Source organism: Arvicanthis niloticus, chromosome 10 (assembly GCF_011762505.2).
Source record: "Arvicanthis niloticus isolate mArvNil1 chromosome 10, mArvNil1.pat.X, whole genome shotgun sequence".
Taxonomy (NCBI): domain Eukaryota; kingdom Metazoa; phylum Chordata; class Mammalia; order Rodentia; family Muridae; genus Arvicanthis; species Arvicanthis niloticus.
Genome location: NC_047667.1, coordinates 7949728 through 7963121, shown reverse-complemented (window position 1 = coordinate 7963121; position 13394 = coordinate 7949728). Strand labels below are relative to the sequence as shown.

Genomic DNA, 13394 nt, shown 5'->3' with positions numbered 1-13394 from the left:
TTGAATGGACAGTGCTTTAACCATCAGGCTATTTTTTCAGCCATGATAAAAGAAATTTGAAAACAACTGAGAGCATGTAAATCTCAATAATTCAGGTTTTTGAGCCAAAGATCTCTTCTGTGCAGATTTCATTCAGAACTGACAAAAGGACCCTGTGGTTTAAAGGGTACAGACACCTGTAACTTGTCCAGCTGCTTTATAGAGACAGTACTGACAATGCACTGTTTAAATATCTATTTGGATAATTATGTATGTCCAGCTGTGGGAGAAAAATCACTAAAGTAGGGGTGAGATGAATGGACCACACATTTGAAATGTGCTGGTATCAGAATGAGGAAAAATGATTTTGATCTTCAAAGCAAGTGTAGTTTGTGGAAAAGCCTGAGAAATCAATTTAGTCTCAAGGGAACAGAGGATTGACTAGTATTTGCTACTTCTATTGAACTTGGAATACGTCATCCTTATGTCACTCAAAGAAATGCAAGTTGAGTTTCAGATTTCTCAGATCCCACAAGGCAATAGTCTTGTGGGCCGATTCTGTGGCAAGAATGAACTCACTATAAAGATCGAAAGATAAGGAATTCACTTCAGCTGTGTGAGCATCAACCGAGTGGCTTGGCTTGGAAGTATCGTTTGAACGGGTATCCCAAATCATAAGTTTCTGATCATCAGCAACTGACCCAAACAGAGACTCCTGGAGCAGATGCCAGGGAACGTCCTCTACTACTGCTGTATGCCCTGTAAAGATGGTCTTTGCATCCACCACTTTTCCTTCTTTTGGAAATACACTAATGTCCCACAGGCAGATGGTATGGTTATCTGAAAACTAGGTAAGTGCCCGCTGAGATTTGGATTCCAAGAAAGCTCATAACCTTCCTTCTGATGTCCATGGAGATGCAAATCTGGGTTGCATTCTCCAGAAAGGTCTGGTTTAGAAGGGTGCTTTGTGTAGTTAGAAACAAGAACATCACTTAATGGAGTCTTTGTTGCAACTACGTGAGGGTTCTGAGGTGTGTACTGAGCCCTATTTACTTCTCTTTCATGGTTGATTTTGATATTTCTATTTCAATTTTCCCACTGATAGAACCAAAACCCCCAAATTCTCCTTTTTCACTATCATAATGGGATGCATCAAACTGAGTATCAACACTAGGGAGCTGGACACTAGCTATCACCAGGTGGGTTTGTTCATCCGATGTGTGTGTTCTCAGGACAAGCTGATGAATGCTGAACTCTTTCCCTTCAGGTCTGGTCACATCTGGAAGCCACTGGGCAGTCATCACCAAATCATAAAAAAAGGAGTGTTCTTTCATGTTTTGTACTTCTCATTGATCACATGTTCTTCCACCATGTTGTCAAAGGCTGCTTCCTTATCAGCCATGGTGGCAGGTGAGCTGGCAGAGGTTGGGGGATCCCAGAGTCGAGCATTGCAGGAGGGCTGGGGAGGTTATGAGCCAACTGTTTTCTTAAGCAAATGATACATATTTGAGGTGAAGAGCAATCTGGAAATCCAGAGGTTATGAAGATACAAATTATACATGTAATGAAACGTAATGCTGCCACATGGAGTCCATAGATAGGCACGGAAAAGGAAGGGATGCTGATTTCATGTGCTTATGTCATCAGTCTTACTACTCACTTTCTATCAAGATTTTCTAAAATAATCATCCTTCATCCATTTATCTCTATAAATGATTATTTTCTATAATGTTGGACAATCACACTTCTACACATTAACCCTAGATATTCCCAGGAGGGTCCGAGATAGTAAAGACAAATGCAAAATACTCTGGTAGGTAGTTTCAGAAATGATCCTGTGGATACTTAGGTCTCCAGACCTACTCTGTCTGGAGATCAGCTCTTTATAAAGAAATCATTAGCGGCTTTGTGATTTCAAGTTGAAGTCCAAGGTCATTGAATTTCCAAATGCTGAACTGACCAAGAATCCAAGAAATATGGTCCTGAAATATACCAGCTGGTCATTGTCCTGAGGCTTGACCTCTGGCCTGAAGAGGTATGGACTGCGAGCCTCAGATTAGATATCAGCCATCTGTGAAGACTTTCTTACACTAATTTCAAGGTACAGAAACTCATAAAATATTCAGTATGTCAGCTTGGGCCTCTGGCTTGTTTGAAAAGGACAAGATAAATTTCAACAGGTTGTGATTTGTTTGAGGATGCTATGAATAATCTAATCTGCTACTTCAAATGTAACTTAGATTTAAGAGGTGTTTTACTATTCTATTCTGAGAGTGCCTGGGGCTCCTGCTGAGTGTATTACACATCACATCAGAATAAGGTCAATTAAACACATTGTGGGGATTTTTTTCCCTTCATAATGAGATGGAGCTGCAAATTTATGATTAAAATCCTATCTGTTAGTACAGAGGAAGGGAGGGATTTCTAGACAAGCTCCAATTATGGTGAAGGCTGGGCCATGAAGTCCCACGGGTCACAGCTTGTCATAAATTCCTGAACAGCATTTACTGAATAGCTTTGCACTTGGGCTCCAATTGGCAGAGGTGACTTCTGTGCCTCATGGTATACACTTAGGCTTGGGATCAAAGTGGAAGACAACTGCATATAAGAAATTACTTTCTCAAAAAAATTGATAACTGCACACATATTCTCTTCAAGTTGAGATGGGGGGATTCGAGGTAAGATGACAGAGGATAAGGAAAGATGGAGGCATTGCCATCATCTAGGCACCCCCTGCCCCATTCTGTTGCTATTACTGAATATCTGAGACTAGGTAACTCATGGAGGAATAAACTTATGTTGTCTTATGATTTGGAAAGCTAGGAAGTCAATGATAGGGCAGCAACATCTGATGAAGGCTTTGTACTACTTTGACTTATAGTAGAGGATTAGAACTGTGTTCAGGAGAGTGAGAAATCCAGGATGGCTTAAAGACAATTCACAATAGTAAGACCTGATCTAAACTTAGGAGATTGGTATTAATACACCCTTAAAGACAGAGACCCTGTGATCTAATTGCTTCTTGTGGTCAAACCACCTTTCAATATAACTAAACTGGAAATCAAACACCATGGATTTTGGTAAGGAAAAAGGTCAGTTGAACCATGTCAAAGGAAAAGAGTACAGAGGTTTTGGATAGACCTCAGTGCTGAGTAGCATCTGCCACTTACAATTTGTACATGTTTGGGAAGGATAGCTTCTTCATCTAAGCTTCTTCATTTCATCTATACAGAAATAATGGCATTTTGTACCTTTTGGATTTTCTGGAAGATAAAAATGTAAGAAGACAATAATCTGTCTATTCAAGGGACTTAAATAGTAGATAACCCCAGCTGTTCAGAGAAATAGCAATTGCCACATGAATGGGTCATGATGGTTAGTTATCATTCCTGACTTGACACAAACTAGGAATTACCTAGGAAGGAGTCTCAATGAGGAATTACTTACATTAAGTTGGACTATAAAGGCATGCCAAGAGGAGATTTCCCAACTAGGTTAATTGAAGTGGAAGGAACCACACTGAACACCAGGCTGAAATCCTGGCTGGATGAGGAGGAGAGAGTGAATTGATCACTAATAAGCATGTACTGAGTCATTTTTCTTTGCTTTTGTCTGTGTTGATGTGAGTAGCTGCTGCATGTCCCTGTGGCCTTGACTTCCCTGCAATGATGGGCTGTAACTCAGAATGCAAAGCCATATAAACCCTTTTTTCTTTAAGTGAGTATTGCTAAGGTATTTTCTCATAGCAATGGTTAAAAAAAGCCAAAACATGACATTCCTCTTCTCTCTGTTCAGTAGGGACATGGGTATAATTTTTGTCAGGTAGCTGTCATTCATTATGTTTTCTTGAAAACATAAGTCTATAGCTAAGTCATTCCAAAAGTAGTGACTAAATACATTATTTTACAGCAGCCGGCACTTGCTATCACCAAGGTCAAAGTTCGCTGTGATTTGAATGAGAAATGTTCCCCATGGACTCATATATTTGAACAATTGTTCCCAGTTGGTGGTGCAGGTTAGAAAGGTTATAGCACCTTAAGAGATAGAGCTTTCCTTAAGAAAGTTCATCAGTGTGGGTAGGCTTTGAGGACTTATGGCCTTGTCCTTCTGATTTCTCTCTGTTTCCTGTGTGTAGAATGAACATGTGACCACACAGCTTCTTGTTCCTGTTATCCTTTCTTGCTTTCTACCTTTCTCTACCACGACAGACTCTATTCCTCCAGGACCTTAAGCTAATATAAACTCCTCATTTCCTAAGTTGTGTTTGGACATGGTGTTACTGATGATACCAATCATCAGTCAAGATAATCAATCACAAACACAGCAAGAGAAAACAAACTAGACTTGTTTTATAGTAACAGCAACAGCAGCAGCAGCAGCAGCAGCAGCAGCAGCAGCAGCAGCAGCAGCAGCAGCATCTGTTAGAAACATTGAGATAGTCTCTTGAAGGACAATTGTATCTAGGTGCCCTGCCCTGCTTTGGAGCTGATTGTGAGCAAGGGTGGACACAGTATCTTGAGCACTCTGAGTTTCCCTGCTCAGCAGCTTCTGACAGTTTCCTCCATAGCTACTGTTGTCTGTTGTATACAAATGTATTTAGTCACAACTTTTTGAGGCAGGGGAAAACCTCTCACAGTTCAGTACTGTTCTAGTTTCATTCTCTTTTTATGATAAACTGCATGGCCAAAGGCAACATGGAGGAGGGAAGAATTAATTTCAGATAATAGTGTATTATGAGGTAAGTCAGGGCAGAAACATAAGATGGGAACCTTGAGGAGAAACTACAGAAGAATTATGCTTGTTGACTTGTTCAGTGCCTCATATTCAGGGCTTCTGGTTTATATAGCCAACGACAACCTTTCTAAGGGTGGTGCCCCTTCAGTGAAATGGGTACTTTCCTATAAATTATCAATTAATATAATCCATCAGAGATAGCAGTAGGTTGATCTGGGAATTTCTTTAGTTGAGGCTCTCTTTTTCCAGTTGACCCTATTTTGTGTGAAGTTTACAATAGAAACCAACCAGGATAAGTAGTATTGTGATGTTTGATGGAAAAGAGATACTTGAGATGCCTGTCTTAAAGAGAGAGTCAGATGAGAAATCTTTACCTGAAAGGTCCCTCAAAACAGAACTGCAATGGGAAGTATTAGTTATGGTTCAACTCATACATTTGCATTTATTTGTGCGTGTACCTCATTTTCATTTGAGTTCTCAATGATGTGCTTTAGTCTCCAATAAAACTCATGCATTGCAGGAATGAGACTCTTAGATACAAGCACAGTATTTAAAGAAAGAGTTATTGTACCATTAATGCAGCATACCCAGAATGCATGAAGCCCTGAGATAAGTCCCTAGTACTATAAAAACCAGGGTGATGATTATGTGTCTGTAATCCCAGTGCTCAGCAGGTAAAGGCAGAAAGACTAGACATTCAAAGTTATCTTCACATACATAGTTAGTTCAATCCAATCCGGGGCTACATGAGAGCCTATCAATCAAAGAAATGAACAAACAAACAAATAAATGTAGAGTTTCAGGAGACCAGATGGAAGAAGGAAATAGACTATCCCAGAGTTCAAACTTATAGTTAGAAAGAAGGAACCCATTCTAGTGTTCTATTCATAGTAGGAAGGTGGGGGGATAGATGCCATTTCCCATGTATCTTGAAATAGCTGAAAGAGAAAATTTAATGTGCTGGCTATAAAGAAACAAAAAACATTTAAGGTAAAAATATGCTAATATCATTGTGTATCTTCATATTACACATTGTACGTGATTCAAAATACACAGTGGCTGGAGGATAATACTATATCCCATAAATATATGTGCTTATTTCCAATCAATCAATCAATCAATCAATCAATAGCAGCCAGACACATGCTCATTGAATACGAGCTGTTGCTCTTGAAGAGGGCCCAGAATTAGTTTTCAGCACTCACGTGGCTTCTGTCTACTTCTAAGTTCTAAGATGGATGCAGTTATGCATCTGAGTCCACTTATGCCTTTTATTTATTTATTTATTTAATAAAATTAAAAAAATTTTATTGGATATTTTCTTTATTTACATTTCAAATGTTATCCTCTTTCCTAGTTCTCCCTTCCAAACTTACTATTCCATCCTCCCCCTCCCCCCGCTTCAATGAGGGTGTTCTTCTACCCATTCACACACTTCCTTCACCTTGCCTATGAATTCCCCCACACTGGGTCATTGAGCCTTCACAGGAACAAGAGCCTCTGCTCCCATTGACACCCAACAAGGCCATCCTCTGCTACATATGCAGCTGGAGCCATGAGTCCCTCCATGTGTACTCCCTGATAGTTTAGTCCCTGGAAGTTCTTGGGGGGGTCTGGTTTGTTGATATTTTTGTTTTTCCTATGGGGTTGCAAACCCTTTTGGCTCCTTCACGCCTTTCTCTAACTCCTCCATTGAGGACTCCATTGGGGACCCCGTGCTCAGTCCAATGGTTGGCTGCCAGCATACCCTATGTATTTGTCAGGCTCTGGCAGAGCCTCTCAGGAGACAGCTATATCAGGTTCCTGTCAGCATGCACTTCTTAGCATCCACAATTGTGTCTGGGTTTGGTGACTGTATATGGGATAGATCCCCAGGTGGAACAGTCTTTCCATGGACTTTCATTCAGTCTCTGCTTCACATTTTGTCAGGATCTTATGAGTATTTTGTTGCCCTTTCTAAGAGGGACCAAAGCACCCACACTTTGATCTTCCTCCGTTTTGAGCTTCATGGGGTCTGTGAATTGTATCTTGGGTATTCTGAGCATTTGGGCAAGAATCCACTTATCAATGAGTGCTTACCATGTGTGTTATTTTGTGATTGGGTTACCTCACTCAGGATGATATTTTCTAGCTCCACTCATTTACCTAAGAATTTCATGAAGTCATTGTTTTTAATAGCTGAGTAATACTCCATTGTGTAAACATACCACATTTTCTGTATCCATTTCTCTGTTGAAAGACATCTGTTTTTTTCCAGCTTCTGGCTATTATAAATATGGTTGCTATGAACATAGTGGAGCATATGTCCTTGTTATATGTTGGAACATCTTCTGGGTATATGTCCAGGAGTGGTATAGCTGGGTCCTCGGGTAATGCTATGTCTAATTTTCTGAGGAACCGTCAGACTGATTTCCAGAGTGGTTGTAGCAGCTTGCAATCCCACCAACAATGGAGGAGTGTTCCTCTTTCTCCACATCCTTGCCAGCATCTGCTATTACCTGAGTTTTTGATCTTAGCCATTCTGACTGGTATGAGGTGGAATCTCAGGGTTGTTTTGATTTGCATTTCTCTGATGACTAAGGATGTTGAACACTTATTTAGGTGCTTTTTGATCACCTTTCCTTGATCAAGAATTCTTTGTTTATTTCTGTTCCCCATTTTAATAGGGGCATTTGATTGTTTAGAGTCTAATTTCTTCAGTTCTTTATATACCTTGGATATTAGCCCTCTATCAGATGCAGTGTTGGTAAAGATCTTTTCCTAATCTGTTGGTTGCCACTTTGTCTTATTGACAGTGTGCTTTACAATTTTATGAGGTTCCATATATCAATTCATGATCTTAGAGCATAAGCCATTGCTGTTCAGTTCAGGAACTTTCCCCCGTGCTCATGTTTTCGAGGCTATTCCCCATTTTCTCTTCTACTAGTTTCAGTGTATATAGTTTTATGTGAAGGTTCTTGATCTACTTGGACTTGAGCTTGTATAAGGAGATAAGTATGGATCAATTTGTGTTCTTCTACATGCTGAACTCCAGTTGAACCAGCACCATTTGTTGAAAATGCTGTCTTCTTTCCACTGGATGGTTTTAGTTCCTTTGTCAAAGATCAAGTGACCATAGATATGTGGTCATAGATACTGTCTGTGTGCCCTCTGGTTAGTATGTCTAAAGGTTTATCTAACTTGTTGATTTTCTCAAAGAACCATCTCTTGGTTTTCTTGATTCTTTGTGCAGTTCTTTTTGTTTCTACTTGGTTGATTTCAGCCCTGAGTTTGATTATTTCCTGCCATCCCTCTTTGGTGTGTTTGCTTTTTTTTGTTCTAGAGCTTTCAGGTGTGTTGTCTAGTGTATGCTCTCTCCAGCTTCTTTTTGTAGGCACTTAGAGCTATGAGTTTTCCTCTTAGCACTGCTTTCATCATGTCCCATAAGTTTTGACATGTGTCTTCATCTTCATTAAATTCTAAAAAGTCTTTAATTTCTTTATTTCTTCCCTGACCACTTTATCATTGAGTAGAGTGTTTTTCAGTTTTTATGTGAATGTGGGCTTTCCATTGTTTTTGTTGTTATTGAAGAGCAGCTTTAGTCCATGGTGATCTGAAAGGATGCATGGGATTACTTCAGTTTTCTTGTACTGGTTGAGGCCTGTTTTGTGACAAATTATATGGTCTATTTTGAAGAAGGTATCATGAGGTGCTGAGAAAAAGGTATATATATATTTTTTGTTTTAGAATGAAATCTTCCTCTAGATATCTGTTAAATCCATTTGGTTCATAACTTCTGTTAGTTTCACTGTGTCTCTGTTTAGTTTCTGTTTCCATGATCTGTCCATTGCTGAGAGTGGGGTATTGAAGTCTCTCACTATCAATTTGTGAGGTGCACTGTGTGCTTTGAGCTTTAGTAAGGTTTCTTTTATGAAAGTGGGTGCTTTTGCACTTGGTGCATAGATGTTCAGAATTGAAAGTTCATAATGTTTGACTTTTCCTTTGACGAGTATGCAATGTCCTTCCTCTTCTTTTTGATAGCTTTAAGTTGAAAGTTGATTTTATTCGATATTAGAATGACTACTACAGCTTGTTTCTTTAAGCCATTTGCTTGAAAAATTGTTTCCAGCCTTGTTCTCTGATGTAGTGTCTGTCTTTGTCACTGAGGTGGGTTTCCTGTATGCAGCAAAATGCTGGGACCTGTTTTCATATCCAGTCTATGTTAGTCTATGTCTTTTTATTGGGGGAATTGTGTCCATTGACGTTAAGAGATATTAAGGCATAGTGATTGTTACTTCCTATTATTTTTGTTATTATTAGTGGCATTGTTTGTGTGGATATCTTCTTTTGGATTTGTTGGAAGATTACTTTCTTGCTCTTGCTAGGGTATAATTTCCCTCCTTATATTGGAGTGTTCCCTCTATTATCCTTTGTAGTGCTGGGTTTGTGGAAAGATATTGTGTAAATTTGGTTTTGTCATGGAATATGTTGGTTTCTCCATCTATGGTAATTGAGAGTTTTGCTGGTTATAGTAGCCTGGGTTGGCATTTGCGTTCTGTTACGGTCTGTATGATATCTGTCCAGGATCTTCTGTCTTTTATAGTATGCTGAGAAGTCTGGTATAATTCTGATAGGCCTGCCTTTATATGTTACTTGGCCTTTTTCCCTTACTGCCTTTAATATTCTTTTTTTTTTTGAAGCTTATGCTCCTTTATTGTGCAGTGTTTTTACTTATAGATTAGCCTTACATTGTCTTTTTTTTTAATTAGATATTTTATTTACACTTCAGATGCCATCCCTTTCCCCATTCCCCCCCCCTTAGAAAACCCCTATCTCATGCCCCCTTTTCCTTTTTGCATTTATACATTTTTTTAAATAATGTTAATCATAAGCGTTATAAGTTTGGAATTGTTCAATCAGAGGTGTAACCCACTGACCGACCTAGATATAACAACTATCTTTGACTGGTGGAGATACATGAATATCTGCCTCCCTGTCTCCCCCCTCTTTCTCTCTTTCATCACCTAGCTTCTCCTATCCTTCTCCTCCTCTTCTTACTCCTTTTCTTCCTCTCAGTACTCCTCCTACCTTAGCTCCTCCTACACATCACCCTTCCTGTTAAAATGAAACTTTTCTCTCAAAATACAATTAGAGCATAATTATGCCAATTTGTACCAGTGAGGTACAAGATAGTTCTACTACCCAGTCCATCCTTTTGTTGACTAACCAGCACCTCTGTCATCTATCCTAACTAAAACATTTAGTTCTGAACCTGGCTTTAGGATGAATGTCAGCTGACGACCATCCACTCAAATCTTTTCTCTTATGGTAAATAGCTATAAGTTTTCAACCCCGTCAGAAATCCAGAATGACTGAGTTAACTATAATTGTGGGAAGCACAAAGCATAGCTTCTAAAACTTAGCCAATTTATAGAGACCTCTGAACACCTGGACACTCCCTGTACTACCAAACGTTGGAGCATCAAATCTTCAGCCTTCTGGCCTAGAATCATCTGACAGACCTTGGTGATGCAGGATTATTAAGGACTGATTACTCTGTCTAGGCAGATATAATCAGTCGACTATTCTGCATGTGTGTCCTTTTCTGGACAGTAATTTGTCTGTAGATGGAGAGAGGCAATTCTTGCCTAGTGGCTGTTACCACACAACTGGAGTAACTCCAAGGATGCTCAATTTCTTCTTAGAATCCACGACAGGAAGCTGTCAGGAACAGACAGGTCTCTAATCAATATGAACATTAATATATAAATATTTGTAGCATCAGTTCTATGGACTTCTGATGTTTTGAAAACCAAGTATCCATGTAAGGTAACCTGGACTGTTTTTTGTTAACTCCTCTCAGCTATTTCTAAGTAAAATATGGAAAGCACCCTAACAATAAACTCAAAAATATGAATTTGCTATAGTCCCTTAACTCATAGGTTAACTGTCCCAAATCAGTTAAAAAAGTTAAAAAAGGGCTGGGTCTAGGCATTGTATTCCTAAATGTGTTATACAGGCACAATGCCCATGAGTGTATCAATATTCATCTCATTTTTATATTAATAAGAGGCTTGTACCAATGAAAACCTTAAATTTGAGATCAAAGTAAATTTTGTACCATTTAAGAATTTATAACTTCATCTTGATAATAATTATACAGATTTCTACCAATAGGTTATGGCTATGCAGTAAGTCCTAGCTAATCCTCCCTGTTCCAACAAAACCACTACTTGTCCCTAGAAAGACAGACCATTATTAGCCACATTAGTCCCCAAGCTCAGGGAATAGGGGCGCTGACTCTTCTTTAACTTCTTCAAGCTGATTAAGGGCGTTGAGATTTTAGAAGAGGGGTGGGGGGGAGAGTAAGTTGATAAGCCTCTGATGCTGTGTCTTCACTGAATCCAGATGGAATTCCAGGACATCAGAGGTTTGGGCAGGTCTGCTCAGTATGCTTGATGAGTAGATACACCAAGGCTGTGTATTCTGCAATATACAATTCTCAGAACAAGTTTTAGTATCAAGAAAAAAAAAATTTCCCACCCCCAGGGGGCTGACATTTTTTTTTAACAGATGTTGGTTCTGAAGACTTTTTTTTTCCTGCTTCTTAAAATTGGTTGTAGTATTTACGTTTCAGATTTTATCCCGTTAGCCTACTTCCTCCCACCACCCAGAAACCTATCCCATCCCCCCACCTCATGCTTCTATGAGGCAGTGACCACACCTACCCCCTCACTATCCCCTCCCCGCCCTCACATCCCCCCCCCCACTGTGTGTTCATTCATTCATTTTTCATTCATTTTTTTTTTTATGTGACCAAGAAACTCCTCTCCCACCTATGTCCGACAGGGCCATCCTCCCCTACCTCTGGAGTCTTGGGTCCCTCCCTATGTGTTCCCAGGCTGGTGGTTTAGACCCTGGGGGGCTCTGGTTGTTTGGTATTGTTGCTTTCCACCTGGGGTCAATAACCTTTTCTGCTCCTTCAGTCCTCTCACTAAGTTCTCCATTGGGAAACCCCTGATCATATCAGTGGTTAATTGTGAACTTTGTCCTCTGAGTGTTTTAGTCTTTGGCTGACCTCTAAGGAGACAGCTATATCATGTTCCTCACATTATGCACTTCCAGCCATCCACAGCAGTGTTTAGATTAGGTGGCTGTACATGGGGTGAATACCCAGGTGGAAAGGTCTCCTGATGGGCCCTCCTTCAGTTTCTGTTCCATGTTTTGTTTCCCTATTTGCTCCCTTGAGCATTTTTATTTCTCGTTCTAAGTAGAACTGAGGCATCCCCTCTTGGTCGTCCTTCTTCATGAGCTTCATGTGGTCTGTGGGTTGAGTCTTCGCTAATCCAAGCTTTTGGGCTAACATCCGTGGAGATATGTTTGTGTAACTATCTTCTTTTGGGGTTTTTGGAAGATTACTTTCTTGCTTTTTCTAGGTTGTAGTTTCCCTCCTTGTGTTGGAGTTTTCCACCAATTATTCTTTGAAGTGCTGGATTTGTGTTGAGATACTGTGTAAATTTGGATTTGTCATGGAATATTTTGGTTTCTCCATCAATAATGATTGACAGTTTTGCTGGGTATAGTAGTCTGGGCTGGCATTTGTGTTCTCTTAGGGTCTGTATGATATCGGTCCAGGATCTTTTGGCTTTTATGGTCTCTGGTGAGAAGTCTGGTGTAATTCTTATAGGTCTGCCTTTATATGTTACTTTGCCTTTTTCCCTTACTGCTTTTAGTATTTTTTTCTTTGTTTTGTACATTTGATGTTTTGACTATTATATGGCGGGAAGTATTTCTTTTCTGGTCTAAACTATTTGGAGTCCTGTAAGCTTCTTGTATATTTATGGACATCTCTTTCTTTAGGTTAGGGAAGTTTTCCTCTATAATTTTGTTGAGGATATTTACTGGTCCTTTTAGTTGGGAGTCTTCCCCCTCATCTATACCTATTATCCTTAGGTTTGGCCTTCTCATTGTGTCTTGGATTTCTTGTATATTTTGGGTTAGTAGCTTTTTGTATTTTGCATTTTCTTTGACAGTTGTGTCAATGTTTTCCATGGTATCTTCTGCACATGAGATTCTCTCTTCCATCTCTTATATTCTGTTGGTAATACTTGTGTCTATGACTCCTGATCTTTTTTTTAGGTTTTCTATCTCCAGGGTAGTCTCCCTTTGAGATTTCTTTATTGTTTCTACTTCCATTTTTAGATCCTGCATGGTTCTGTTTAATTCCTTTTCCCGTTTGGTTGCATTTTCTTGCAATTCCTTAAGGGATTTTTGTGTTTCCTCTTTAAGGGTTTCTATCTGTCTACCAGTGCTCTCCTTAAGTTCTTTGAGAGTGTTATTTATGTCTTTCTTAAAGCCCTCTATCATCATCATGAGAAGTGATTTTAATTCTTAATCCTGCTTTTCTGGTGTGATGGGGTGTTCAGGGCTTGCTCTGATGGGGGAGCTGGGTTCTGATGATGCCATGTAACTTTGGTTTCTGTTGCTTACATTCTTGCTCTTGCCTTTTACCATCTGGTTAACTCTAGTGCTGCCTGTAATTGCTGTCTCTGACTGAAGCCTGTCTTTCTAGTTATCTAGCTTGTGTCTGATCTCCTAGGGGTCCAGATGTCTCTGTGATCTTTTCCAGCTGCACTGATTACAGTGGTACCTCTAGGATGCCTCAGGATATGGTGCCTCCAAGGTAGTAGTCCAGCTAGGTG

At 39.6% G+C, this 13394-nt stretch overlaps 1 pseudogene; it reads right to left on the bottom strand.

Moving 5' to 3' along the window:
• Nucleotides 1–436: 436 nt before the first annotated feature.
• On the bottom strand, nucleotides 437–1381 carry LOC117716478 (histone-binding protein RBBP4 pseudogene; annotated as a pseudogene).
• Between the last annotated feature and the right edge of the window lie 12013 nt (nucleotides 1382–13394).